Consider the following 27,517-nt stretch of genomic DNA (forward strand, 5'->3'; position numbering starts at 1 on the left):
GTCAGGCTGGTGCAGGGGGATAGGAGCAGGAGGGGAAGGGGACAGGCTGAGGGAGGCAAAAGGACGGAGGAATGGGATGGACTTGGTTGGAGGACAGGAGCTGAGGGGATAGGAGCAGGGAATATGGGGATCCGAAGGGCCCAGGCTGTGGGGTACATGGTTGGGCACAAGAGCAGTAGAGGACAAGCTGGGGATGGAGGCAAGAGGGTCTGTAAGCATTAGAGCTCCCTCCCTTCAGAACCTGGAATTGAACCCAGGATTCCTGAGTCGCAGCATTCTTCTTCTGTCAACAGATAGCTGTGAAACCCACTAGCAAAATGTCTTTCTCATTCCTCTGTGGTGGCTGGTGCACTTTGAAGATAACAGCGCACAACTGCAACCAGTTACTGTGTCAGTTCAAATGCTAGAGTTCCATGCTGTAACTCTAAATCTTCCAGCCATGTCAGGGTCAGTATGGTCCCACATGATGGAATTTAATTGTTCAGTGTGCTTTTTTTTTTTTTTTAACAAAACTAGGAAATTATATTTAAAAAATTCATTAAAATAAGATTAATGTTGCAAAGTCGAGAACTCAAAAGTTATGAAATGCCAGTAATAATGTTACCTGTGCAACCTTCGTTTGGCCCCCTTGTGCCATTATAATATTGCCTAGTGCCACAATGATATTATGTGATTGTCTTTGATTACATGAGTACCTACTATTTCTTCCACTGGACCCTTGACTCAAGTGATCAGGACCTCGCTATATCTCATCAGAAATGTAGCACTTCCATCTGCACAGAGCCAGCTAGCACCTCATTGGATTATTAGTTCAGTAGTGAGCAGAGAAAAGAACACTAGTTTGTTTCATGGCGATTTCTAGAAGCTCCTTTTTTTTAAATGAAGGAACTTTTCCTTCTTTGTGGGCTCTTGACTGCACTGTATTTCGCTGAGATTTTCTTTTGCGCTTCTCTGAAATGACTTCATTTCTGTAGCACAACTAACGGACATTGTTCACTTCTCTATGGGCAACTGTTCTTTGTGTGAGGTAGGGGGACTTGTATGTTTATCAATCTGTTTTATGCCAGGTGACCTGTTTGCTTCTTTAGTGGATCTGTCTCCTTTTGAACCGGATTAGTTTTTTTGATAATCTGTTCTTAGTCGGTGGACAGCAGCTGATTGGCAGAGCTGGATTTAAGAACAGGTAGGATAATGTCACCTAGAGCACTGGATTATAAGTGACAAATGACCAAACCACCCTCTTCCTGAAGCACAGGGCAGTGAGAATAGGTTACAATGCTGTTGCCAGCTGTCAACTGTCCACCTACAGTATGGCATATGCATACAGCTAGCACTAACCCTGTTGATAGGATTATCACATGTAGAAAAGATAACTCTGAATTAATTTATAGAGCATGCTTCTTTTTTAAGCATTACCACCCAAAATATACAGTATGAGAGGAGATGCCCAGAGCTAGTCTTCCAGATAGACAATCATCTCCTCAGAGTCTTAAGTGTAAAGGATTATCCCTTTTTCTCTCTACTTTGTTCCCACACTTCAGAAATGAACCTGTGTGGCATAGCTGTATCTGTGCAAATGGTGATCTACAGCAGATATTCATAAAGTGGAATTTATGGATTTAGTTCTCCAGCCCTACCCCATTTGGAATATCTAGAACATACCATACCTCCTGCACGTAATACATTTTCCATGTGTGTGTTGGGGGGGGGGCGGGGGGGGGGAATTCCCACCATTTTGATAAATGGATGTTCTGTGTGTATAGTGTCCTGAGGGTTAAACATCTTCTAGTAGCAGCAGTTATGTTACCTGCTTCCCTTTTTTCAGGCAGCTATTTCATACCTGTTAAAAGCAGAGTTTTCAGAAGTGTCATAAATACCTACCCTGCCTGCCATGCAGTACTTTCACTGCACTGTTTATCACTACAATTAATCCATTTTAGCTGCAACTCAGATTGCAACCCAGGGCAGAATGGATAGATTGTTTTGCACCTATTTGTAGTTAGAAATTTTGCCTTTAAGAAGACCCTGTGCTATGCTTAGGACTTATCGATCCATAATACCTGGGATTGCCTTTCTATCTACAGCATCCATCCATTTACAATTGGTGTCTGTGTCTGTCTGTGGCATCTGTCTACCCTACCTAGCCGTTGATACCAAAGATATACCCTCATAGAGCATATAGTCTCTGCACCTTAAAAGTCCACCTGATCCATCAGGAAAATTCCTCTGAATAACATTAAGCTCTTGTTTTGAAAACAAAAACAATACCTCTAATAACAAAATCAACCATCCTGCAGGACAGGTAGAATTTGAAGGCTACAGAATTGTGTGTGTGTGTGTGTGTGTGTGTGTGTCCACCAATAGAACCTTCGATAGCATGTTAATAAAAAAGAGAGAAGGAATCTCCTAGCTTTTTAGGGAGGGCCTCTGTATAATGCCATTTGTATTTGTACTTTTTGTTCGGTGGTAAGTTTTAATAGTTACCCTTTGAGGATTTTCCAGTCTAGCTTATCAGAATACACCAACAGTCTTTTTTGTAATATTCGCATTTCCCCTTTGGTTCAGCCGAGCCCACTGACAGATCATTCAAATTCAATTGTTTTATGTCTAAGCCGAACAGCTAATTAAAGTAGGGATGATTAACCTGACTGGCAGCGTCGCTCTCTCTCTCCCCCTCTCCCTCTCTCTCACTCTCTCGCTTGCTTTCTCTCTCCCTCCCTCCTGTTCCAATCAGTCTTTTTCTCACTCTCTCTCTCTCTCTGTCTTTTGCTCTACTGTTTTTTTTTTTCTCTCTCTCTCTCCTAAACGTGGTCTGCTTGCTGATGGCAGAATGGCACTCGGAGATTTGTGCATTGTGTCTGGTTTCCTACGGGCAGGCTGACCCAGTGCCTCTAGGGACTTATCAATAGACCACTCAGAAGAGACAGAGACAGGAGAAAGGAGGAGGGGTGGGGGGGGGGAGAGAGAGAGAGAATCAATATCAAGAATAGAAGGAGCTCCGAAGCCATTTTTTTTTTTAAAGAAGTATCAGGACTTGGGAAGAGGGTGACAAAGAAGGTTTTTCAAAGAGGCAGTGGAGGAGGTTCTAATAAATTTGGAAGGAAACAGTTCCCTGTCTTGGGAAAAAAGGAGAACTCCTGGCTGATTAGCATTCACACCAGGTATGAGATGTTCCCTACCCCTTATCACTATGTCGCAAGCAAGATGGAAAGCTTTTTTTTTTTTTTTTTGGAGATGGAGCGAGCATTTATTTTGGTATGTTTGTTGTTGGATGGAGGGGGAGAGAATCTGTGGGCATTCGTGTGATGGGAGCAGGAAGAATGGAAGCAGGGCAAAAGAAGGGGGTGGGGAGAAGAGTATGGAGTATGTTACTGTGTCTCCTCTCTTTGTGCACTCCTGGGGGGGGTTACCCAAGTTCATTTCCAGCAGGTGGATTTAGATGGGGAGTTACTTAACGCTTGACCGCCAGTTTTGAAAAAAAAAAAAAAAAGCTTCCTATATCTATTAAAGGAAGCTCCAATTTTTTTTCCCTCTCTCTCTCTTCCCCCCCCCCTTCCTAACCAGACAGCGGGAGGGTTTCTGGCTCTCAGCCAGCCCAAAAGCCTCTAAGTGTTTTGCACTTGTTTCAGGGAGTCGCTGCCCGGGGATTTTTTCAGCATTTTCACTAGAGAACAAAGAGTTCTTTACAAAGGGTAGGGGGAGAGCGAGCTTAACGCCTGAGATATGTTTTTCTATTTTTATTAGGGTGGTTTTTTTCTCCTTAAAGGAAAGTGACAGAAGTAGACCACAGAATATGTGACAGCAACAAAATATATTGAAAGGAGATTCAGTTCCCTTACCCCCGATTTATATTTTGGAATAAAGGGGAGATGGAGGGGGGAACGGGATCAAGTGAGTTTGATATTTTGCTCTCTTCTCCTTTTTTAAAATCTCTCTCTAAATCCAGCAGCTGCTTTGCTGACTTTACCTGGCTTTTTTTTTCACCATAAAAGTTATACTGTGAGCAGCTTGTTTACTTTTTTAAAAAACAAAAGAAAAAAACAAACAACCAGATTCTCATTGGGGAAATGAGAAAGGAAATGAGGGAGGATGCAATGGAAAATAAATACATGAGTGGAGGCAGGAATCTTTCACTTTCTGCCACTTAGGAAAAAAGTTAGTAATGGCTTGTGGAAGCTGGGTTCCTAAAATACAGATGGGGCACTACGGCATGCATCAATGGCTACAGCTTTTTCCTGGCCATCTTTCTAAAACTCACCTCTCATTGGCAGCCTCAGATGTTTAGTGGGACTTCGGATTTTTTTTTGTTTTTGTTTTGTTTTGTTCCTCCTGCTAGATGGGACCATCTCCAGAGTGGCTACGTTTCATCTACAAACTGTGCTTAGTTCTATAATGGAGCCACAGATAATGATTGCACAAGGGATCTCTGTGCGTTATAGGTTTGTGTTTATGTATGTGCATTTTGTGTAATGTGCATATTCTTATGTGCACTTGTACATGTAATATACATAGGCTATCACACATATAATATACAAGCTAATAGTATATTGTGGTAAAGGAGATGCTTGTATATGAAATGTATGTGTGCATAGTATACAAAATATACTAAATCCCATTCACAGTGCTCCTGTACATTTGTTCAGATGTTTGAGTACACAGACCGCTGCAAATTTGCAAGCTCAAGGAAATGCTTTTTAAGCTAAACCTTTCCTTCCTTCTTTTATTGATTTACATTTTCCTTGCTTTGTCAAATTTCAGACCCAAAAACTACATTATTTATCAATCATACAGGAAACAAGGAGGAAAACAATATGTACACACCCAAAAAATCATAAATACACAATATATAGAACTAGATCAAAGGCAGTTCTAACAATTGTTTCTGGATACAAAATATCATTAGTATTATTTTTTTTCTTTTATTCATGCTGCATGCCTCTCTCTCAAGAAGTGATCTTTTATAGCTACATATGTACTGCATACATTTACACGACATTGTTTTTTGGCAACCCGTGCATTTAATAGGTGCATATTCAGAATTAATGCGTTTACAGAAGATGAAAGGGACAAATTCTTCTGTAAGTTACAATGTTTTAAGTACAGAGTAACTTCTTTGCAGTGGAGTTATTCTTGATTTACACTGGTGTAACTGAGGACAGAGCCTGGTCCGAAGTGCCTCATGGACTCCATAGTTGCGTGTGAAATGCCAAAGTAATGAGAAGTTGGGAGAAAGTGGTGGACACCGCAAGAAGTTCAGTGGCCTATTGACAGACAATTAGAAATGTCAAAAATTCCCTTCTGTTTTGTGGTGGTGGTGTTTTTTAAGTCCTCATTTCCTTCAGTATTCTGGAGACTTTTCTCACCTCCTGACTTTTCATTGTTTTAATGTTTTCTATGATTTTGTCTCTTCCCTCCCCCCCCCCAAAAAAAAATTACCTAGAAAAGTAAACACAAACATGCTGAGAAGGAACTCAGCCTTTGAAGTTTTCCATAGAAGAAAAGATCTCATTTCCCCCCCTCCCCGAATATTTTTTCTTTTCTTTTTCTATAACATGCTACATGAGCATTTTGTGTCTGCAACCCCGGAGGTGGCGACAGAAGGAGCAGGGCATGCAGTACTGTAATCTACATAAGTCCCCCTCAGTCTCAACTAGAAGGCATCTTCCACCGGCTATCTCTGTTTCCAGAAGTACAGTGAATGACGATAGCTGTCTTTCTGGGATTCTTCATGGACCTGACCTGAGAGTAACACATTCACAGTAGAAGAGAAAAGAGAGAGGGGGGAAAAAATAGAAAACAAGGAAAGAAAAGCTCTTTGAGCAGGAACACACTGGCTCTTTCTTCCTGCAGGCAATCTGCTCCTGGCGACGTGTCCTGCACTATCAGATATCATATGACTCCTTATTTGGACTCCCTTTCGTAGAATGGGCCTGTTAGGATTCTGTTTGTTTTCTTTTTCTTTCATTTCCTTCTCCCTTATTCCCCCCAGTTTTTGTGTGTCTATGTGTATGTTTTCCTTTCATTTTCTCAGCTTTTTGTTCTGATGCTTTATTTAAAGACAAAGCTTTAATTATTTCCAAAGGCTGATTATAATCCTCTGCCAAAATTGAACTTCACTGTAGATTTTTTTTTAAAAAATACCTCTTTTGGTTTTATTTCTATCATTTACCCCTTTTATCTCCCTTACTATTCCTCATATATGTGTGCACACATTTTTATATATATATACACCTCTTTCTTTTCTACTTCAGTGGGATAAGTTAGGAAGCACCTGTCTTAGTGTAAGGGAGAGAAACACTGGGCCATTGGTAGCTGATTCAAATCTATGCTGCTAATTTCACTTCAGTAAACATTTATTTATTTATTTATTTATTTTGACATCTTTTATTTATTGAATTTGAAAGCTTCATAGATCATGAACTGTAGGCTGAGCTTTTGAGCATCTGTATGAGCAACAGTGGAAGTTCAGAAGGAGGCTGTTAGGAAACGAAAATATCTTGCATAGGAAATATAGAATAAAGTACAGGATACAAATCAGACCTGGGGTGTGTATGTTACAATGGACGATGCCTGTAACAGAGCATTGAGGGCTAATAACTGAGGGGGAGGGGAAGAAAGCAACTGGGAATCAGAGGTGTATGACCATATGAACAATCCTTATGGAAACAGCATTTGTTGTAGGGACCTACCTTTTAGCTAAGTGAGATGACTGTGTTCCCCACTTGTGCTGGTTTTAACAATAAATCACTCAGATGGAGATTATTGTTACATTTTTTCTGAAACTCGATGTACTTATGTCTTTACTTGTGGAGACTTCAAAAACCAGGTTCTGTCTGCTATAGAGAGTCATTAAAGAACCCGTGGCACTCTTTATAAGAAGTGGACGTTTAGCCTTGGTTTCCAAGGGCCAAAATTTCTCCTCCCCACACCGCTCTACAACCTGCTGTGCACTGGCTGGTTGCCATCTTCAAGTGGAAGGAACGTTTGTATTTTGTATATACAGTTAGTATGCTATATTTTGGATAGATGGTACATGTGTGCATAGACTGTGATGTAAGAAATGGGCCACTTTATTATTAGTTTATATTTAAATCAGCAGATGAGCACTGTAAAGCCCATATGTCAGACATATGTCACTAATACAGACTTTGTTATAGACCTAGAGGTAGCTGCATTTCGATGTTACCCTACATATGTAGAACCAAATGCAGAGTTCCCTACTCATTTTTTATCCAAATCTGATACAGTTGAACTCAGTGAGAGTTTGCCCAAGTAAGGGCTAAGTGAAAACAGAGTTGGGATTTAAGGATTAGGCCCATTACTTATAAATGGAAACAGAAAAATAATGTCTGTGTGCATAATATCACACAGAATAACATAGATGTATAATATGTAGCATACAGTCTTTGCAGTAGAGATGCTATAGCTGTGATTGAGATGGCCCTTCCATTCTTAAACCTTATTTTTCATCTCCTCACTTTCAGCCTCAATGGTAATTTTCTGAGAAATATTTCATGATCTGTCTCAACAGTTTGAAGCCAACGTGTTTCCCTTTTTTGCAATCATCTAAGCATGAATGAAAAAGAATCTTTAACCACTTAAGACATTTTAAAGATTTCTTTCTGTCTCTCTCTCTCTTTCTTTCTTTTAATATTTTGTATTTAGGCACGTACATGGTCCTGAATGAGTAGCTGGGGTTTGTCTTGGAAGAAATTTGGTTTTGAAATAAATGTTATGAACATTTAAAAATTATGTACTGTTCCTGCATGGTACATTATGTTCCTTGTTGCTTTAAGCACGTACCAATGTTCTGAATAGTCATAGCTGCAAATATTTATTTGCAAGATCATTTTCGTAGCCACCCATGAATCTAGTTGACTTGACAATAAGTAGAGGGGTCAAATTATAGCTGGAGACCTTTCTAGATATAATGTAGAAGACTTCTAAGCCCTCTTACAAGCTTTGACCATATGATCAGGGTGAGCTTTGCTCAAATTCTTTATCCTAGAACTATCACCCCCTGAAACTTTTTAACTTGGTTACCTGCAGAGTCGATTATTAAATTGTAACACTCATGTAAATCCAAATAATGATATTGTAGATGTACAGGTGCATCATGAGATTGTGGAGTCACAGAAAATTAAAACTGAAGTGACAGTAGTTGGATGTTTGAAAGTGGTCTTAGGCTAAATTCATGACTAGTATAACTCCATTAGTATAACTTGAAGCCATTGGAATTACACCAGGGTTGTGCTTGATTCAGTGTGACTGCTCCCATCTGATTTTTAAAAGCCAAGCAGAGTTGGGCCTGATCATTATTTGGGTGGGTGATTGCCAATGAGAAGTCAGTTTGTCTAACACATGTATCTGTAGTGCACCAGAGTGTTGCTTTTGGGCCTCTTAGGATGACTACTGACAATAGACACAGATTCTTCTTTAGCATGATAGGTTACCCCACTGCCTTCAAATACCAGAGATCTCCAGTTAAATTTCTTGGTGAAAACGAGTGCTGACAAGTAAGGAAAAGCTCATTTAACATTTTGCAGAACATGGACTTCCTCTGTTCTGTATTTTCCATATCAGTGCAGGCTTTGCAATTTTGGTTTATTTTTGTCAGGTTTATTTTGCATTTATTTATTAGATGAATTTATTATTGTTATGGGTGAGATCATATTTTCATCCTAAGCACCAATTTTCAAGAGTTTACCACTTTCACAATAAATAAATAAATTGAAGCTGAAGTGTCTAATATTTCTTCTCAGCTCAGAGGTGAATATTATTTTGGAAGATATGAAAAAAATAATTGTTTTGGTTTTTTAGGACTGGACAATCAAAGACACTTCTGATTAATTACTAAAATACATTATTTTTTCTATTTCTATTTTAATTTTTAGAGTTTAATAAAAATATAAGTTATAAGCAACTAATTTCCTTAAAGTAATTAAATTTATAAATTTTAATCTAAAAAAGTCCAAAAAAATCCATTCAATGGTTTCTGTAACCACTGTAACTCTGCCACATTGCAGATGCCACTCTCTTCTTAACACCTCATATCCTCCTTTTCATAAGCCTGGGAAAATACTTAGGCTTCTAACAGGTGCCCAAAAAAACTCAGATCCAAACACTCCTGAACATTTGAAATCATAGGGAATGCAGATCCATATTTTGTGGTTTGAGCCCATCTCTGTTGAAAAAGATAACATTTAATTTCCAGACTTTTGTGCAGTTAAGTTTGCAATCATGACATTGCATTTAAGATAATAAATCAAAGTGTGTTCCTGATCCTGTTCCCACTGGAGTCAATGGGAGTGGAACTGGATCCGTTGGGTAAGATTTCTCATAGCATTTTCCAAAAACTTATTTTATGTCAGATGGCCTTTACAGTTTTGACTGTCTGGAGAGCAGTGAAGAAATTAGTTACCTAGAATATTTTGTGTGCATTCTCTTGAATAGCATGGATCATTAAACTCTTTCACCTGTTAATCTCAACTACATATCCCATAAAGCTTGAAGAACTAGTATGAGAAACAATTTTTATTCCCTCCCCCACAAAAAAGTTGTGTGATGATTTTTCTGGCCAGAAAACCAGAAAATACCAAAGAAAATTGTGTGTGCGTATGTAGGAAGGTGCCAGAGTCTTCTCCAGTGAGGAGATCAGCTGTTCTTGTCTTTTTCTTTACTTTTTTTTTTTTAATTTTGTTTGTCACTTTTTTTTTTTTGGCTTGCTGAAGCATATCCCCATAATCTTCAGAAGCCACAGCAAATTCCCAGTGCCACAACAACACTGTACAGCTGGAGAGAGGAAAACAGAGCCGATCAGCTACAGGCTTCCCCACTAATGAAATGAGCCAGCAGGCTGCTCTGCATTTTACGTACTGTTCCTGCCTGTGTGCTGCAGGGCCACAAGGGTGTACAGTACATGGAATTTTTCCCTCTGTAACTAATAACTTTTCCCCTCAGGGTCCAATCTTGCAACCGCTCTATGCATGGAATTCCCACTAAAGTTAGTGGGAGATCTGTGTCCTGAAGGCATGGCTGAAATGGGCGCTCACTGATCACATGGCCTCTCCATGCTAACACAGTCGAAGGTCCAGTCTATTTATCTGTCTTTTTCTGAAGGAGATATTCATAAAGAGAAAATGTAACATATAATGTGAAACGTAAGCCTGCATTTTGCAGCCATACTACCTTGTATTTTGTTCCTTTCAGCCAGGATCAGGCTTGGCCTGTATTTGGGCTGGAGGACCTTCATGACATACACGTGCACTGCAGAAAGTGGAGTCAGTGACTTGAGTAGGGGACACTGTTGTGTCTGATCAGTATTGAACTAATGCTCCACCATGATGGTGGGGGGTGATCTGTGGTGCTGGAAGTGCTGTCTTTTGGATAGAATGTCAAATAGAGATTTAGGCCATTTGTGTCCTGTCTCAAAAGCCTCAGTGGTGCAGGAAATTGATGGGGCTGGCAGTGAAGGGGGGACAGTCCCAGCAGCAAGGGAGGGGACATTTGCTGAGGGAGACCAGGTAATTCCTCCCACCCCCCAGGAATCTCTGGTACTAATTGGCCAGCATTCCCCCGCTCCTAGGATTCAACCTGGAGTAGGGACAATGTGTAGTCTCTTTCAACTCCATTGCAGCACCCTTCCCCCTCATCTGGCCAAAGGGTGTCAGAGAGTCTCGGAGGAGAGGAGCTACCTGATGTCCCTCAGAGAGTGTCCCCTCCCTCACTATTAGGACTGCCCACCTTCTCCACCGGCCCCATCAGGTTCCGCCCTCGTTGAGGCAGGTGGTTGGCATTTGTGTCCTGACTAAATATCAATTGTGGTCATTGCATTCTGCCTCCTTAAATTCCCCCTGAAGTTTCAATTGGAACTTCCTGACGTGAACTCCTGGAAAAGCATTGCTGGGTATTGTTAAACAGCTGCCAGGGGGGATATGGTAGAGGTTTATAAAAACATGACTGGTGTGGAGAACGTAAATAAGGAAATATTATTTACTCCTTCTCATAACACAAGAACTAGGGGTCACCAAATGAAATTAATAGGCAGCAGGTTTAAAACAAACAAAAGGAAGTACTTCTTTACACAGCGCACAGTCAATCTGTGGAACTCTTTGCCAGATGATGTTATGAAGGCTATAGACTATAGCAGGGTTCATAAAAGAACTAGATAAGTTCATGGAGGATAGGTCCATCAATGGCTATTAGCCAGGATGCACTAGATGCAAAACCATGCTCTGAAGTGTCCCTAGCCCCTGTTTGCCAGAAGCTGGGAATAGACGACAGGGGATGGATCACTTGATGATTACCTGTTCTGTTCATTCCCTCTGGACCACCTGGCATTGGCAACTAGGTGAACCATTGGTCTGACCCAGTATGACTGTTCTTATGTTATCTCCCATCCGGAGATTGCTGCATTTCAATGATGAATAAAATGAAATATTTGGGAATCCAATCAGGATGAAATGTAAGCAATAATATTAGCATTAACACACTGCACTTCTATAGCATAATTGAATTAAAGATGACAAAATGCTTTATAAACATTAATGATTTAAGTTCCACAACACCCAGATGATGATTGTAAGTATTATCTCCATTTTACAGATGAGGAAACTGAGGCACAGCAAGTTTTGAGTGACTTGTCTAAATTCACACAGGAAATCATTGGCAGAGCCGGGAAGATAACTTGGGAATCCTGGATCACAGGCCCATGCTCTAACCACTAGGCTACGCTGCCTCTCCAAATGTAAGTTATTGTTAACATCTAGTTTCTCTTTCACATGAACTGTCATCTATTATATTGCCACATTTGCTTATAGTTACCAAAGCTATTTGTGTTTTAAATAGTGATTTGCACACTCACAACTCTGTCTTTATTTAACCATGCAATGGAGCAGGGATCGGCAACCTTCGGCACGCCAGGGTAAGCCCCTTGGTGGGCCAGGCCAGTTTGTTTACCTGCCACATCCACAGGTTTGGCTGATCGCGGTTCCCACTGGCCACAGTTCACCGTTCCAGGCCAATGGGGGCTGCAAGAAGTCAGGGCCAGCACATCGCTCAGCCCACGCCACTTCCCGTAGCCCCCATTGGCCTGGGATGGCGAACCACGGCCAGTGGGAGCCGTGATCGGCCGAACCTGTGGACGCGGCAGGTAAACAGACCGGCCCAGCCTGCCAGGGGGCTTACCCTGGCGGGCCTAAGGTTGCCAATCACTGCAATGGAGTCATGATGTTGAGATCTTGGCAATAGTATTAATACTTTGTAAGCTCAAAGCACTGTATAAATGTTGTAGTAAGTTACAGCAATGCCATAAATCCAAAATTTGGAATGGGTCTAAGCAGGGCTTGAAAAATTCATTCAGCTCGGGCCAGTAGAAAACACAGCTGGGTGATTGTCAAATCTTGAGTTCTTACACTTTTATGTTTTAAACAAAATCTACCCCTTATGGTTATGAAGATAATCTTCCAAATGGAAATTCAGTTTAAATCAAGGTCCTGTTGGTTTCATAAGTCCGCAGTCTTACAGGTGTGTTGCTGCTGAAAGCTTTTCCAAGCTGCAGAGGGGTAAAAACTGATCGGTCTTGACAGTTTTTGTAGCTGCAGGTGGGAACCTTTGTGAAGCTGACAAGAATCAGGTCAGTTTCAATCTGAGGCTCTTTGGGAAAAGCTCTGAGTGGCATTGGAATTGTGCACAAGGGAGGACCATCCAAAAGTGGAGGTTGTGGAGGGGAGTATATTAATGGAGATGCCCATCACTGCCACTCTTTCAGCAGCTGACAGGCTCTGGGGTGGGAGACGATAGCCAAGAAGTAGGAAAATTCTCTTAATAGTCAAAGGGAGCTGGGTGATTTTTATTTATCAAATACTTACTAGCTGGAGGCTTCAAAAGATAAGACTACCAAACAGAATCCAGAGATAGCAAGTTGGGCAGTGTCTTGGCTTCTCCCTGGGGCATTGGTTGAAATATATTCAGAGATATTAAGGCTAGAAGGGAGCATAATGACAGTCTAACCTGATCTGCAGACACAGGCCATAGAACATCACCCAGTGATTCCTGCTTCAGACCCATATCTTCTCGCTGAGCTACAGCATATCTCTTAGAAAGACATCTAATACATCTTGATGTATAAACTTCAAGTAATGGAGGCTTCACCACACCCCTAGATCATATGTTCCAATGGTTAGTTATGCTCCCTGTTAAATATTTACTCCTTTTTTTCTAGTCTGAATGTGTCTACTTTCAGCTTCCAAACACTGAATCTTGTTATGCTTTTGTCTACTGGATTAAAGAGCCCTCTGCTGTCAGAAAGTGGTTCCCCATGTAGGTATTCATAGTCCTTAGCTTGATCTTCTGGCTGTTAGATGTCTGCTGAACTTTTGAAGCCAGATGTGCAGTTGAAGGGTTGGGGGTGAGTGTGTAGGTAGAGTTAGGTTGTGGGTGGGGAGGAGAGTGTAGAAGGGGAAGGTGATTGATGGGATAGAAAAGAGAAGCAGCATACTTTGAAAGAGATTTTTTTTCCCTAGGTTGGCAAGGTGGAAAAGAGAAAATTGGTTAAAAAAGTGGAAGTCCCACTGGAGAGAAGGGAAGGGAAAGGGATATAAGGGGTTGCAGGGAGAGAGAAGCATCGGAAAGAAATAGAGAAAACAATGTGAAAAGAGATACATCATGAGCTATTACAGGCAAAAAAAAAAGGGGGGGGGGGGGGGAGTGAAATGAGCCAGTAGTGGTCAGAAGGTACAACACAAAAGCATGAGAGAGAGAGTAACTTATGTTAAAAATATAGCAAGATGATTAACAATCTTATAATTTGGTAGAGTGCACAATAAATGGCAAAGTATTGTTTTAAAATGAAGGGAATGTGGCTTTACATGTATATTTCAGCCTGGCTAATAGGGACTTAGGGCCATATTTTTAAAGGTGTGTATATATACACCTTAAAAGGACAGCCTTTGGGCTCCTAAGTCACTTAGACGCTTTTGAAAATGGTGTCTTTAGTGCTCAGATTAGTAGGGGACTCGTACATTTTTCAACCCATGGCCTGAACACAAATGCCAATTTGGGAAAATTTTGGATCTCAGCTTTGTGACTTGGGCCCATCACTGCTCATGATTAAAGTACTGGCCTTCAGGATCTAACAAAAGTGAAGCTGGCTTAGAAGGGAGAAAGCATTTCTTAATACACAGCTATCTTCATTAAGAGCAAAGAGACCAAAGAAGTGAGCTCTCAAAGTAAATCTGTCTATGTGTAAATGTTATTTTGATTTTCAAGTTTGTTCTGGCGTGAATACCTTGCTGTAGTACTGAAATGGTATATTGGCTTTCCTCTAGAGAGCATGTTCTGGTGGTTAGGCTAAAGGATTTGATCTGGCTCCGTTCCCAACTGCTACAGACTCAGTGTGCAACCTTGTGCAAGTCATTTCACCTCTTTGTCTGAGTTTATTTAACTATAAAATGGGACTAATAGTTTTCTACCTGACGGGGTTATGACGCTTACTTCAGCAAGGCTTGTACAATGCTTTGAGATCATTCGATGCAAGCTGCTGTAGAAGGGCAAAGTGTTATTAATCTTTGATTCTCATGCAGTTAAGTATAGAGAAATTGGAATACTTAGATCTTTGCCTCTGATTCCCAGGCATGTCTATCTTGTATTTTTATTAACTTGTAAAATAAGTTTGATAACGCCTGTCAGTAATGTTATAAGAGTAGTTTGTGTGAAGGTAATAAATTCCACACATTGAAAGTAATGTATTACCACTCTTCTCTTCTTAAATTTTGATAAGATCATTTGGCCATGGTAGAACTAGGGTTGGCTTCTATTCAGAAAAAAATAGCGTTTTTTTAGAAGGACTTAGATTTCCTCTTGAAATCACAGGCCTGAGTCCTAACCAGACCAGGAAAATAAAGAGGTTGAGACCAAATAATAATTTCTAAGCAGCTACTATAGCAGTGGTGGGCAACCTGCGGCCTGTGGGCCACACGCGGCCCATCAGGGTAATCCACTGGAGAGTCACCAGACAGTGTGTTTACATTTGCACAGCTGCCCACAGCTGCCAGTGGCCGCAGTTCGCCGTTCCCGGCCAATGGGAGCTGCAGGAAGTGGCATGGGCCGCAGGGATATGCTGTCTGGCGGCCCACCAGCGGATTACCCTGACAGGCCTCAGGTTGCCTACCACTGTACTATAGGCTAAACACTGACACTGCTAATCTGGACCAATCAGTCTGACTTTTAAGAAGATACGTGCTTTTGTAGTACACTTAAAGGGGTAAAAAGCAACCTTTCAAACTGTCTTTGTATGGCTGACTTGTCTCTGATTTGAATGAAGTCCATGGAAGAAAACTCCACGATACTTATTCCTCGCTAGAAACTCATATCTGGGTTTTCTTGTTGATTGATGGATCACTGAGTGTTGTACTCCGACACTTTTCAAACAATGCTATCCCAGTGAATTTGTGTGAGCCAAAAAAGGCTCAGAAAGAACAAAAAGTATAACTGATAAAAACATGAAAATCATTCCTAAAATCCCCTATTACTGCCTGTCACTGGCATGGTGAGGATTTACATTCTGCTTAAGGCAATTTAAAAAAAGGAATGATCAATATACTTGGGGCCTAAACTAACAAGGAGAGAACAATGTAATCCATTCCCAGTGCTGAAACCCAACTTATACCTGCATAAAGTACTGCTCCAGTGTTTCCACATACTGTCCAGTGAGAGAGCTAACTGGAAGAGCTGGTGCGGGGAGGGTGAATGGTCAATATTTGCCTCAATTTTTTTTTTGAAAGAAATGAAAATGATCTAAATATTAGGAGAAATGTTTCCTTTTCTTGGCAAGAAAAAAAAAACACTGCACATTTTTTGGTTTAACTAAAAAACAAATATTTGTGTCAGGTTTTGGTTTTATGTTGTTTCTGTTAATGTTTTATGTGAAAATTAGTTGCTTTTTAATTTTGATTAAATGAAAATTTCCATTAAAAATTATTGTTTGGGAAAAATCATTTTTATAAGTAAAGTCAAGCATTAATTTTGACCAGTCCTTATGAATGGTCACTTACCATGAATAACTAACAAATAGTGCACCTGACAGAGTAAGCTTGACGTCAAGAAGAGTTGGTAGCAGTGGTCACTTTAACCTTGTTGCTGTAAGGTTGGTTTGGGTTAAGAGTGTGGATTAGGAAAATGACACTGCTTGTGAGGGTCATTCATTGTGAAGCGTGAAAGGAATGTGATAGCATCACTTCCTGTGCTGCTGAATACCATGGTGAAGGGGAGTATCTCATTCTGGGGTGCAATCCGGACCAGTGACAGGTTGTGTCACCACCTGCCCTGCAACCTTGGGTACCTCACAATGCTTTGTTGCTGTAGCTCCCACCTGCGCTGCTCACAAACAGCCAAACAGCATGCAGGTCACACTCTGAGCATCTATGGATAGCTGCAGCCCTGGGGTCCAGCAACTGTGACCCAGCAGCAACATACCAGCCACACTCTGGCTTCCAACAGCCTTGGTAATCTCTTGCAGAGTGGCCCCAACACACTCCCAGTCCTGGATTTTCCCCCAAAATGTGTGTTCTGCACTGTCCAGCCCTCTCCTGGACAGTTCAGATATTATAGGTCCATTGCCGCTGTAAGGCATCAATGGACAACAGTTTGCTACTATAATTGGAGTTATTAAACATAGAATCATAGAATGATAGAGACCCCAGGAGGTCATCTAGTCCAACACCCTGCTCAAAGAAGGACCATCCCCAACTAAATCAAACAATTCAGTTTAAACACAACATTGGATTAGTTTTGATTAGAGAATAAAACAAGTTTATTTAACTACAAAGAGAGAGATTTTAAGTGAGTAGAAATATAGTCATGGTTACAAGAGAAATAAATATAAAACACTTACTAATAACTAAGGGTATGTCCACACTAAAAATGTAAGTCCACCTATATTAGTAATTACTGCCGTGGTGCATGTCCACACTACCCTCCTTGGGTCAGTGGTGCGCATCCGCACCTGGAGTGCTTTCATCGACCTAAGAGGGGCAATGTGGGGAGATGAGAACCCGGTCTCTCAGCTCCACTGGCAGCTACCTGGAGCCAGGCCGCACCACAGGCTCCTGGCAGGCTGTCCCCGTCAGCTCCCCATTCCCCACTGGTTCTGGGGGAAGCTGCCCGGGGCTTCTTGCCTCCCTGTTCCCCACTGGGAGTGGGGTCAAGCCACCAGGGCTTCTCACCCCTGAGGAGTGGGGTCCAGCCGCCCAGGCTTCTCACCCTGGCTCCCAGCCAGGAGCGGGGTCCCGCCACCCAGGCTTCTCTCACCACTCCCAGTTGGGAGTGGGGTCCACCTGCCCAGCTCTCCAGGGGAGCAGGGGGCAGCTGGGCTCTAGCTGCCCGGCTTTCTTGTCAATTTTACAACTCCAGCACTAATAGTTGATATAAGTAACACAGTGTCTACACAGATACTGCATCACCCTAACTATACTTACTTAAGCCCAGTGCCTCTCGTGGAGGTGGTATGTCAGCGTAGTAGGGCACTTAAATTAGCAGGAGCAAGGCTGTAGTGTGTACACTGACATAATTACGTAGACGTAAGCTGCCTTACATCAACTGAACTGTGTAGGGTAGACCAAGCCTAAAACCTAACAAAGTACACGCGGGTCAAGGTAAAATCTTTACCACGTGATCCCATCAACAGGCTGACCAAATTCTCAGGCTAATGACCATATTAATGCTTTACACTTATATAGTCTCTTTTGTATAAGGATCTCAAACAACTTTACCACAGTTGGGTTCATTAACCCCACTGGGATTCCCAAATACAGAAACTGAGGCACAGAGAAGTTGCCAAGGGTCACACACTGAGTCAGTGACAGAGTCAAGTGTCGAACCCAGGCACCCTGACTCCCAGTTCCTTGATGTAATCATAAAGTGCATGATGCCTCCCGGTTACCGAATGCACCCTATATTCACACCCTGCACACTATTGTAGTAATCTTTGTACAAAATATGACTTGTGAGGTATCATTTGAAAATTAACTCATTGATCAATAATATGGTGAAATGTGTGTAGCAACATTATATGTAAAGTTATGAACATAAGCTGAAGTTATGGCTGAAATGTGTTTACCAGACAAGTCTAGGGAGAGAGTAAACCTGTTTCTCAAAAACAAAAGGCAAGCTAACACCTCTAGCCAGGTGACATCAGAGTTCATTGGTTATAATTCTAGCAACAAGAACAGTGCAGCTGGGTTGATAGTTTGGTACTGAATTCATGGTAATTGTTGTATTGAAGGTGTAGTTTAGGTCCAAATGTTGAAGAGAAACAATGAAACCATGATTCTCAGTCATGGTGACAATAAATGCAGTCATTTTTAAATAGATGTAAGCAATGATTTTTCTATACCGTGTATAATCAATCTGTGGAACTTGCTGCCACGGGATCTTTCTGAAGCAAACACTTTAGCAAGATTCAGGACAGCAGCAGGCATATAGAGCTGTCATTTTCAAAAATGCTTAAAGGAATTAGCGCCTAATTTCAATTGAAAGGCCCCTTTGAAAATTTCATCCTATATGAATAGCAATAGTATTTGCAATACACTAGGTAGATCATTTGCTCGTTGTTTTTAATGTATTCTAAGATAGAGAACCTGTCGTGGACACCTCCCCTCCTAACTCCTCACCTTTTCTTGACGCAGCTGTAGTGTGGAGCTGCATGAAAAGACAGTAGCATTCTGAATCTGAGTCCTTCCCGCACTGCCGGACATTGCTCAGGGCATGAACAACGCTCTGCCATTTCTGTCTGTCATGCTGTTTGCCAAAGTGGCTACCTTGTTGTGTTTCTATAACTTAATATTTTTATGAGGGCTTGTTGTTAGGCTTTTACTTAACCCCCAACCAAGAGGAGCAGTAGACTGCTTTTTGTCTGCTCCCTAGCCTTTGACCTGTCCCGCTTGGGTGGCCCTACCAGAAGCTAAACCTCCCACCCCCATAGCTCATAGGGTCATGGAACACACAAGTCTGCCACCTCATCAAGGTGCAGTCCCCAGGAAAGGAATGCCATTAAAGAGGTAACATTAAAATGAACATACTTTGTTTTGCTTTATTACCTCTCCCTGTTTTGTATCGGGGCTATTTATTTCCATTCCCTGGCTGTTGGACCAAATTAAGCTTTCCCTGCTACATGTAGCCCCCACTACTCTACTCTCACCAGGCCAGCGTGGGGCTTGTTTCTGCCCTCTGTGTGATTTCTGCCCTCTCCACTAGGAGTATCTGCAGAGTTGATCATAGCTGAATTTACACCAAAGAAACACCCGATGAAAGAGAGATGCAAATCTGCCACAGAGGGGGCAGAAAGGTGTGTTTGTTTTTGAGTTTTCCAGGGATTAACCCACCCACCCCCAGAATCCCTGCATGATCTACAGCTATCAGGAGGCATCACTCCTTCAGCAGTGGCGGATGCTTCATCATTGCTTACTGAAGCAGCTCCATAAACCACCTGCAAATGCTCCACAGACGCAGCTGGAAAGCCACTGAGGTTAAGAAAATTGGAAGAGATAGCCACCCTAATACTAGTGATCATCAGTAGGCTCAGGAAGCCTGTGTAGAACTGAGTAATTGGCTATGTACATTATTGGGGATTGTCACCTTAAATTGAAGTAGTAGGTGTTGACCACTGAAGCGGGGGAATGATACCAGACAGCGCAAACCACTGGTCTGATGAAACAAGCTGATAGGAGGGATGTGATGTCTGTGGCCAAGCTGAAGGTGAATGAAATAACCACGGAGTAAATTGCTGAGAATGTGGATTGTAGGATGCACTATAGACACGAGGCAGATGGGATGATTATGGGGATCTTTGTGAGACTGTGGACTAGTTCTTCTATTTCACCACCTTGGCACGAGGCTAAACTTGCTGCTGAAGGTAATGATGAATCGTTAATGAAGATCAGACTGCCTGAATAATGGCCCTGGCACTGAGAGCAGAAAGTTTTGCAGATTTCTGTGTGTGCGCGCACTTGCTGCTACTGGTGTTCCTGGTGGGTGGCTGAATCATCCTGATGGCATTCAACAGGAACCAGCTGCTGAGAATATTAAAATGCAAGCATTTATTCCTCTAGAGAGACAGTAGCATCTGCAAAGTTTTCCTGTCTTGATAGTACAGATAATCCCAGGGAGCGTTCTCTAGTAGTTTTAACTCTCTATTCATTCATATGTTTTCTTTAAACCTTTGTCTCTGCAATTAAGGCTAACTTAGACCTAGATCAGAGCTCCCAGTTGTCATATGCAGGCAGTTTGCAAGCCCTCATTCCAGGTGAGTTATGTGGGGAGAGGGAAGTAGGACTTTATCCCATCCTGCATGTCTTTTTTTTCACCACTAGTTATGGTCTTAGAAGGCAATGCGCAATCAGTCATGGCTGGAGTCTTCCATAAGGCCATGTTCCTACACTATTGAAGTCAATGGGAGACTTGTCATGAATTCCAAATTCAGCAAGGTGAGACCCTGAGGATATGTCTACACTGCAATCAGGCATCCATGGCTGGCCCATGCCTGCTGACTCAGACTCATGCTATTTAATTGTAGGGTAGACAGCGAGTTTTGGGTGGGAGCCTGAGCTCTAGGACCTTTCGAGGTGGGCCAGTTGTCGGGGCCTAATTGCAGTGTAGGCATACCATAAGAGAATAGACTGTTGACTTGATGGAGCAATATGTTGATTTTGTCCACTGTTTTTCATATTATTTATTATTTCTGGAAAGTTATTGATGTGCATGACACTTAACAGACGACATAAAAACAAGAGCTCCATGCCCCGAGGAACTTAGGCCCAGATCCTCAAAGGTATTTAGGTGCCTAACTTCCATTGGAATCAGGGGCCTTACAGTCTAAGTACCAAGTCCAGAGAGGTAATGAGCACCTGCAGCTTGCATTGACTTCCATAGGAGTGGTAGGCACTCAGCATCCCTCAGGAACTAGCCGTACGTTAGACTAAATGGTACCATAACACAGTGAGTAATAACCAAATTTGAGGAGGAAGAGAAGGATGAGGGCTACAATAATAAAAGATCATGAGAGATTCTTCTGTGAATTAGCTTACTTAAAGATATGTATCTATATATTTTCCTTGCTTTGAATATGTTCATATATTAATAGTTTGAAGGAACAAAGTACACCAATAGGAGACAAAAGGTATAGATTCAGGGCATGTCATGGCATGAAAAAAGGTGCAAAATCATTTGGTGGAGAAGGAGACACAGTGAGTTGGGACAAGGGCAGGCTTCAAGGAGGGCATTAGTAGGGGATGAGAGACAAGATGTAGACAGTGCCAGAGCTGTGAGGAGCTTTGAAACTGAGGATGAGGTGTATGAATCTGATGCCAAAGGAGACTGGAAGCCAGTGCCAGAGACTCATGGGAGGGGAGTGACATGACCAGGGCATCAAGGCTCCAATTCAGCAAGATACTTAAGCATGCACCTAAACCTAAACATGTGACTAGTTCTGTTGAAGCCTTGCTCCTCCTGAGTTGGGATATTTGTTGTGTCTGATTTAAAAGAGCAAACCAGCACATTGCAGTAAGCATCCTGGTGCAGCACTCTGGATTTATTCTTGTTTCCACCTTGTTTCATCCCCAGACAGCATGCTATACATGACTGAGTGACAACAGCAGACTCCGTACCTGATAGGATGTCAGCAAGTCAATGTTTTGACAGGATATTACATATGCAATGACGGGGACTGCAAATCTCACTCTGCAAAGTTTATTGATACTCTCTCTTGTGATGTGACAGGCCAGGAAAATTGTTGCAGGAGAGTTTAGATCTAAACAGTAGTGACTTTATTGCAGCTCCTGATTTTTGTCTTTCCTTGTAAAGAGCTGCTGAAGTCCTTCAGATGTGTAAGACGTGAAGTCAGAGCTTAGTATGGCATCATCAGAATGATGGATGGCTTAGAGAGTCATTGTGCTCTCATCCCTTTGCTTGTGACTGTTATGTTTTATATTTAAAAAGATAATAATTTTAAGGAACTCCTGCACAAAGGTCTTTGGGCTTTTTAACAAAGAATAATTTAATGAACTAGCCAATGTATTAATCATTGCCTTCAGCTAGTAAACTGTGTCATAGGCTCTGTTCTACAAACAATTAAGTCTCTTTTAGCTCACAAGCGAAGGTCTTTTGCTTTTAGAGGAGTATCTGGTTCTGTCCCACTTAAGCACAAGTGCAATAAACCTGTGGTTGGCTTGTGACTTACTGGTTTGTTACAATAAATAAAAACATGATGTATCCTGAAGAAGGTTACACAACCAAAAGAGATCCTCGAAAGCTCCCAACAATATTCTGCAGCACTTCTCCTAAACACACATTACTGCTGCTGCCCCCCCCCCCCCCCCCGTTTAACAGCAGAAGGGAACAAAAGAAGCTTAAGCCCTGCCCTGAAGGATGCCACACATGTGATTTGGCAACCATAAGAGAAAACAGCCTTCCAGATTCAAGCCTTTAACGGAGAAGTCCCTGCCCTCCCCATTGGATTATGTTTAGGGATGGACTGGTTAGTAGTGACTACATTGACAGTTCCAGGTGCTGTAACAGAACAGAGGGTATCAACATGGTCCCTTGGGTATATTGCTTAATAGAAAGATGTTGCAGTGCACTGGCAGAACAACAGCCAGTGTGTAGCTCTCAAAGCCACACAGTTTATAACTCGCTTGTTCTCATGGACCTGTGTTCTCCTGTGCTGTGCAATCTGTGAGCAATCTGAAGAAAGGATCAAGTCTCCTTTTGTTGAAAACATTTTCATTTTTCCACTGTATAATTTTTTGCAGGTCTGCTAACTTCAAACCCATAGTAAGAGAGGCAGCTTTCCCTTACTTTAATGCCTCTATATTTCATCATGGACATTTCATCTCCTCTTTTCACTGCTTATCTGCATTACGTATGTACCACTGCAGAATGATAATGAGACGGGGGTTAAAAAAACAATGTTTTGAGCTGTCTCTTGTCCTCTAACAGCATGATCCTCCAGGGTGATACCCCTCCCACCCAGCCTAAGTAGCTAGCAAAGAGAAATTTGTACACAAATGCAACCACCAAGAATGAAGTCGTAGTTCTGAGCTATGATAATACATTCCATCCTGAGGAGGAGGGGAAAGCTGCCAGTGGAGCAACTGCATTTCTGCAGAGCGATGACCTGGTTCTCCCATTTCCATCCTATGTTTTGAAACTGCATGAGATTGTTTGAGTTACTTACATTTTTGGCGATGGGAAACTGTAAGCCTTTCAATTCCATCAGTGTTGTCCGCATTGACAAATAGCAGAGAGGCAGGGGCTGTCCCTTATTCACCTGGAAATACTGTGTGACAGTTCAAGACAACTAAGTGGTAAACTTAGGGTGACCAGATGAGAGATGTGAAATATTGGGATGCGGATGCGGGGGGGTGCTGGCAGACACCAAAAAAACCCCAAGAGCTGGCAGCAGAGGGGGAAAAAAAAAAGAAAGAAAGAGGCACTGGAGCATAGGAAAAATTGGTGGGGGCTGAGCACCCACTGGCAGCTCCACGCCCCGCCTCCCCCACACCAGCTCACCTCCGCTCCACCTCCACCTCCCCTGAGCTGGCTGCTGCATCCTGCTTCTCCCCCCTCCTCCAGCACTTGCAGCGCCATACAGCTGATTAGCGCAAGCCTGGGAGGAGGAATGCGGGGTGCTTGGGGAAGAGGCGAGGCCAGGGCAGGGATTTGGGGAGGGAGGGGGCAGAGTTGGGGCAGGGGGGGGCATGAGCCCCCTCTGCCTGTGCGCCAGAGCGCAAAATATCGGGACAATTCGCGTCGGGATGGGGGACAAACAAGTAAATATCGGGACAGTCCCGATAAAATCGGGACGTCTGGTCACCCTAGGTAAACTACACAATAACTGTGTAATAAATATGTTAATGGTAGCCACTGCAGCATTGCATTTTACTGAGTTAATCCTTATGCAAACATTGGGCCCAAACCTATAGTCTTTTTAACTCCAGTCCAGACAATGAAAGTTTCACTTGAGTAGGGAACTGCATGATCAGGCCTATATTGCGGTAAATAAATGTGCCATGAGCATGCAATACACGTCTAACTCCCATCTCATGCAAGTTTTATATAAGTCCCTCCCTTGCAAGGGATTGCATCATTGATTCAGTCCATCTCACTCTCAACACCCTGTCCCCAGCTTTTTTTCCCCTTCAATTTCCATTTAATGGGTGAAGAGAATAAATTAACACAACCACTTTCATCTTTAGGTATCAGAGTTAACACCCAATTGAGTTGAATGGAGCAGTAACACCTTTCTTAAAACTGTTGCTTTAAGCTCTTTTTCTGCAGCCTCAGATAGACAGCCCTGCATCTGCTCACACATGGCAGGTTCTTTTAGCCACTTGAAGGGGTAGAACCATTTTTGTTGTTTTTTAAAGGAAAACTTAAATTCTGCAAAACCACACAGTACAGCCAATTGACCAGTGCTGTTCAATCTGTCCACTAAATCAACCATTGAGAAATCACTTGACTCGAAGCTAACACATTTCATACCGCCTGATAACTTTCTCCTGCCTTATCTGGATTTTCTAAACTTCTTCCTTGCCCATTTATCATTTAATAGGAACATTTCATTCTGCTTTGCTTTGTCTACATTTTTTGAAGCTTTAAAATATTCCCATTGCAGGTGGACATTGCACTGCCTCTCTATCTGGGAAAAGGAACTTTATTCCCGAATGGAAATACTTTTGCATCAAGGGAAAAGTTAGGAAAAAATTACATTCTCTGAGTGGGGATCCAAACAGCTTTGACTCCTCTACAAAAGTTTATCAAGAATTCCGTGCACTCTCGAATGAAAGAGTTGTGGAACAATATCTGTAACATTTCAGAGCCAGACTGAACAAATGGAATAACAACACTGGTGAACTGCTAGCTTGGTGCTTCACAAAGGCAGAGAGTGAGAGATAATCCCCGAGATTAACACTCCACACAGCACTGGTTTAATCAACTCTCAAACTATATTGATGAGATATCCTCTTCTTTTATTAGATGTTGTAGACGATAACACAGTTCTTAGAAGAGTACCACTCCCAAAAAGCATTTTGCATTTCCTCCTTAGAAAAGGCAACATTTTCGCTTGCATCTTTAAAATCAAGAAAATTCCCCACGGCTGGATGGATTAATGTTTTATACAATGTAGGGTTATAGTTCCAAAAGTAACTTCTATAATTCCCATACCTCCCTCAGTGTGATTTTGCAAATGCAAGGTTTTTTGAGCAGATTAAACTGTGCTCAGTGCACACAAGCTACTTCATTTCAAATAAGTTAGTTATCTAAATCGCAGTTGGGAGAAGACACCTGCAATTTTACATGTAAGTTTGAGGACCCTTTGAAAATTTGACCTATAGGACCCATTCACACTACAAGTATAGGTGTGCTTTGGTGACCTGGTCATGACACTTCCATCTGATCCAGTTGAGTTGTAATTACACAGCAACTTTTTCCCCAATACACATCAAACTTGTTTGTGTGTTCACATCTACTATGCTGCTTAGCCACATTCTGCAAAGTGCATTCTGGGAAAATCTGGGCAGCTATTTTATAATGTTTCAGCAGTGGGATAGATTGCTCAGAGGACATGCACACAGAGTGAAACTAGCTGCCTATGAGTCAGTGTACGCTGGGTTATCCAACTGCAAAGAGAACTGTGAGGAAGGAGAACCAACCAATAATGCTGTTTTCTCTCCCCCATTTTCTCCCATAAACAAATTAGCCAAGTGCCATATAGTGAGCTGTTGCGTTATTGGTTCCCAGTCACCATCATGATTACTGCAATAGAAATGCACGGCTAGACAGCCACACGCAGAATATGAAGACTTCATTATTTTTACAAAGTTTACTATAGCACATTTACTGATATATTGTAAAGTATTTTCATAAATTAAAACTAAGCAGTTGTCAAAATAAATGAACAAAGTATGTTCTCTAATGCATTATCCTTGATATTTATTTTTATTTGGTATTGTCTGTTCACGTTTTTGCTAATTTCCAAAATTTGCTCACTTGTGATGGGTCACTCTCTCGGTCATTAGTGTGAATTAGCAAGATTGTATTCTCTATCCTGACAATATATACAAAATATTATGCTAATGGGAATAACATTATCTGAAGTACATTTATGTTTGTGCTGGAAGACTAGGGTCACAACAGATAATCCAAAGGATTATTCTGTGATGGATTATCCCAGTGAATGTTTTCCCAAAATGTCTGCTCACGAAAAGGTCATGTCATATCTGTGCTAGACTCTCTGTCAAACCACATCTTACCGTCTGCAAGAGGATAAATTCCAAAAGAAAATGATGGGGGTGACAGAACTGAGTGACATGTGGTAGGCATGTCAATGAAGTGAACGGCATGCCACACACCTGCTTTTTGGCTGTGCCATGCCACAAGTTAGCATTTTGGATGAGCAATTTCTGTTCTGTTGTTTTCTCTCAACACATGGTGTTCAAAAACAGTTACAAGAAAACTGTACCCATTTGCTCATCCCAGAAGCCTGCAGTTTCAAAAGATGATGCCAGATTAATTTTCACATCTACAGTATTTCAGAGTGGATACATTCTGAGAAGTGTGGCTTATCTTTTGATATTGTAATGCAATGGCTGGAGCAAAATTTATGTCCTTCCCTTTAACTTTCATGAAACACACAAAAGCTGTTTATATTTACCATAATCAAAATCTTCAAGGTATTTCTCAAATCCACATAATATTCTTGAATTCTAACATTTGCATTGAGACTTTAACATTAGCAAATATATGTGCAAAAATACAAGTATACATCAACCTTTTTTGCTAGCTGTGCATTTATAAGGAGGCTGCTGTTTTTCAATTATTCTGCTTGAACCAGACTTCATTTAAGGCAGTACTAGGACAGTAAAATCCAATTTAATGGTGTGCTATGTTAAAACAGTTATTTTTGGCCAAACCACTTCCCCTATCTTCCCCCACCCTCCTTTTGGGAGATGCAGGGGGGGGGGAATCCATGATATGACTATAACAAAAAACATTATTTGGAAAATCAGAGGATTCATTGGCACATCACCACACAATTCAGATAGGAAAAAGGCCTGGTTCTTTTCTAATTTACACTGATGTAACTCAAAAGTAACATTAATATAAGTGAGAAGAAATCAGACCCATATACTCTAGTTAAATGTCTTATCTGAGATCCGTAGAAAAGATCTGGTGGTAGATTTTGGACCTTAGAAATGTGCTGTCTTGCAGGTGACTATATCTATATAATTGGAAAACAGAAGAGATTTCCTTACTTTAATCTGATGTTTATCTCCATCCTCCTTAAGGCAGGAATAAAGCTAAGGGACTTAGTATCTTTCTTGAATTCCTTACAACCTATTGATATTGGCTGTGGTTAGAAGCTCCTCGTGATGTATTTTATAGCAGGATGTCCTTATCACTAGAAACTGAGCCATTTGTTGCTGGATCTGAACCCATTCAATCCTCCCTTTATTTCTGTGTT

General features: G+C 41.6%; 1 long non-coding RNA gene across 1 annotated transcript in view; it reads left to right on the plus strand.

The window, feature by feature from the left end:
* The first annotated feature begins 2,816 nt into the window (after nucleotides 1-2,816).
* The window catches only part of LOC117886919, a 39,514-nt gene continuing 14,813 nt past the window's right edge, over nucleotides 2,817-27,517 (plus strand). Inside the window, exons 1-2 of the long non-coding RNA XR_004648088.1 lie at nucleotides 2,817-3,161; nucleotides 11,605-11,746. This is a non-coding gene — a long non-coding RNA (uncharacterized LOC117886919). The remainder of the gene's footprint in view (nucleotides 3,162-11,604; nucleotides 11,747-27,517) is intronic.

This window comes from Trachemys scripta, chromosome 1 (assembly GCF_013100865.1).
Source record: "Trachemys scripta elegans isolate TJP31775 chromosome 1, CAS_Tse_1.0, whole genome shotgun sequence".
In the NCBI taxonomy this organism is placed as follows: Eukaryota; Metazoa; Chordata; order Testudines; family Emydidae; genus Trachemys; species Trachemys scripta.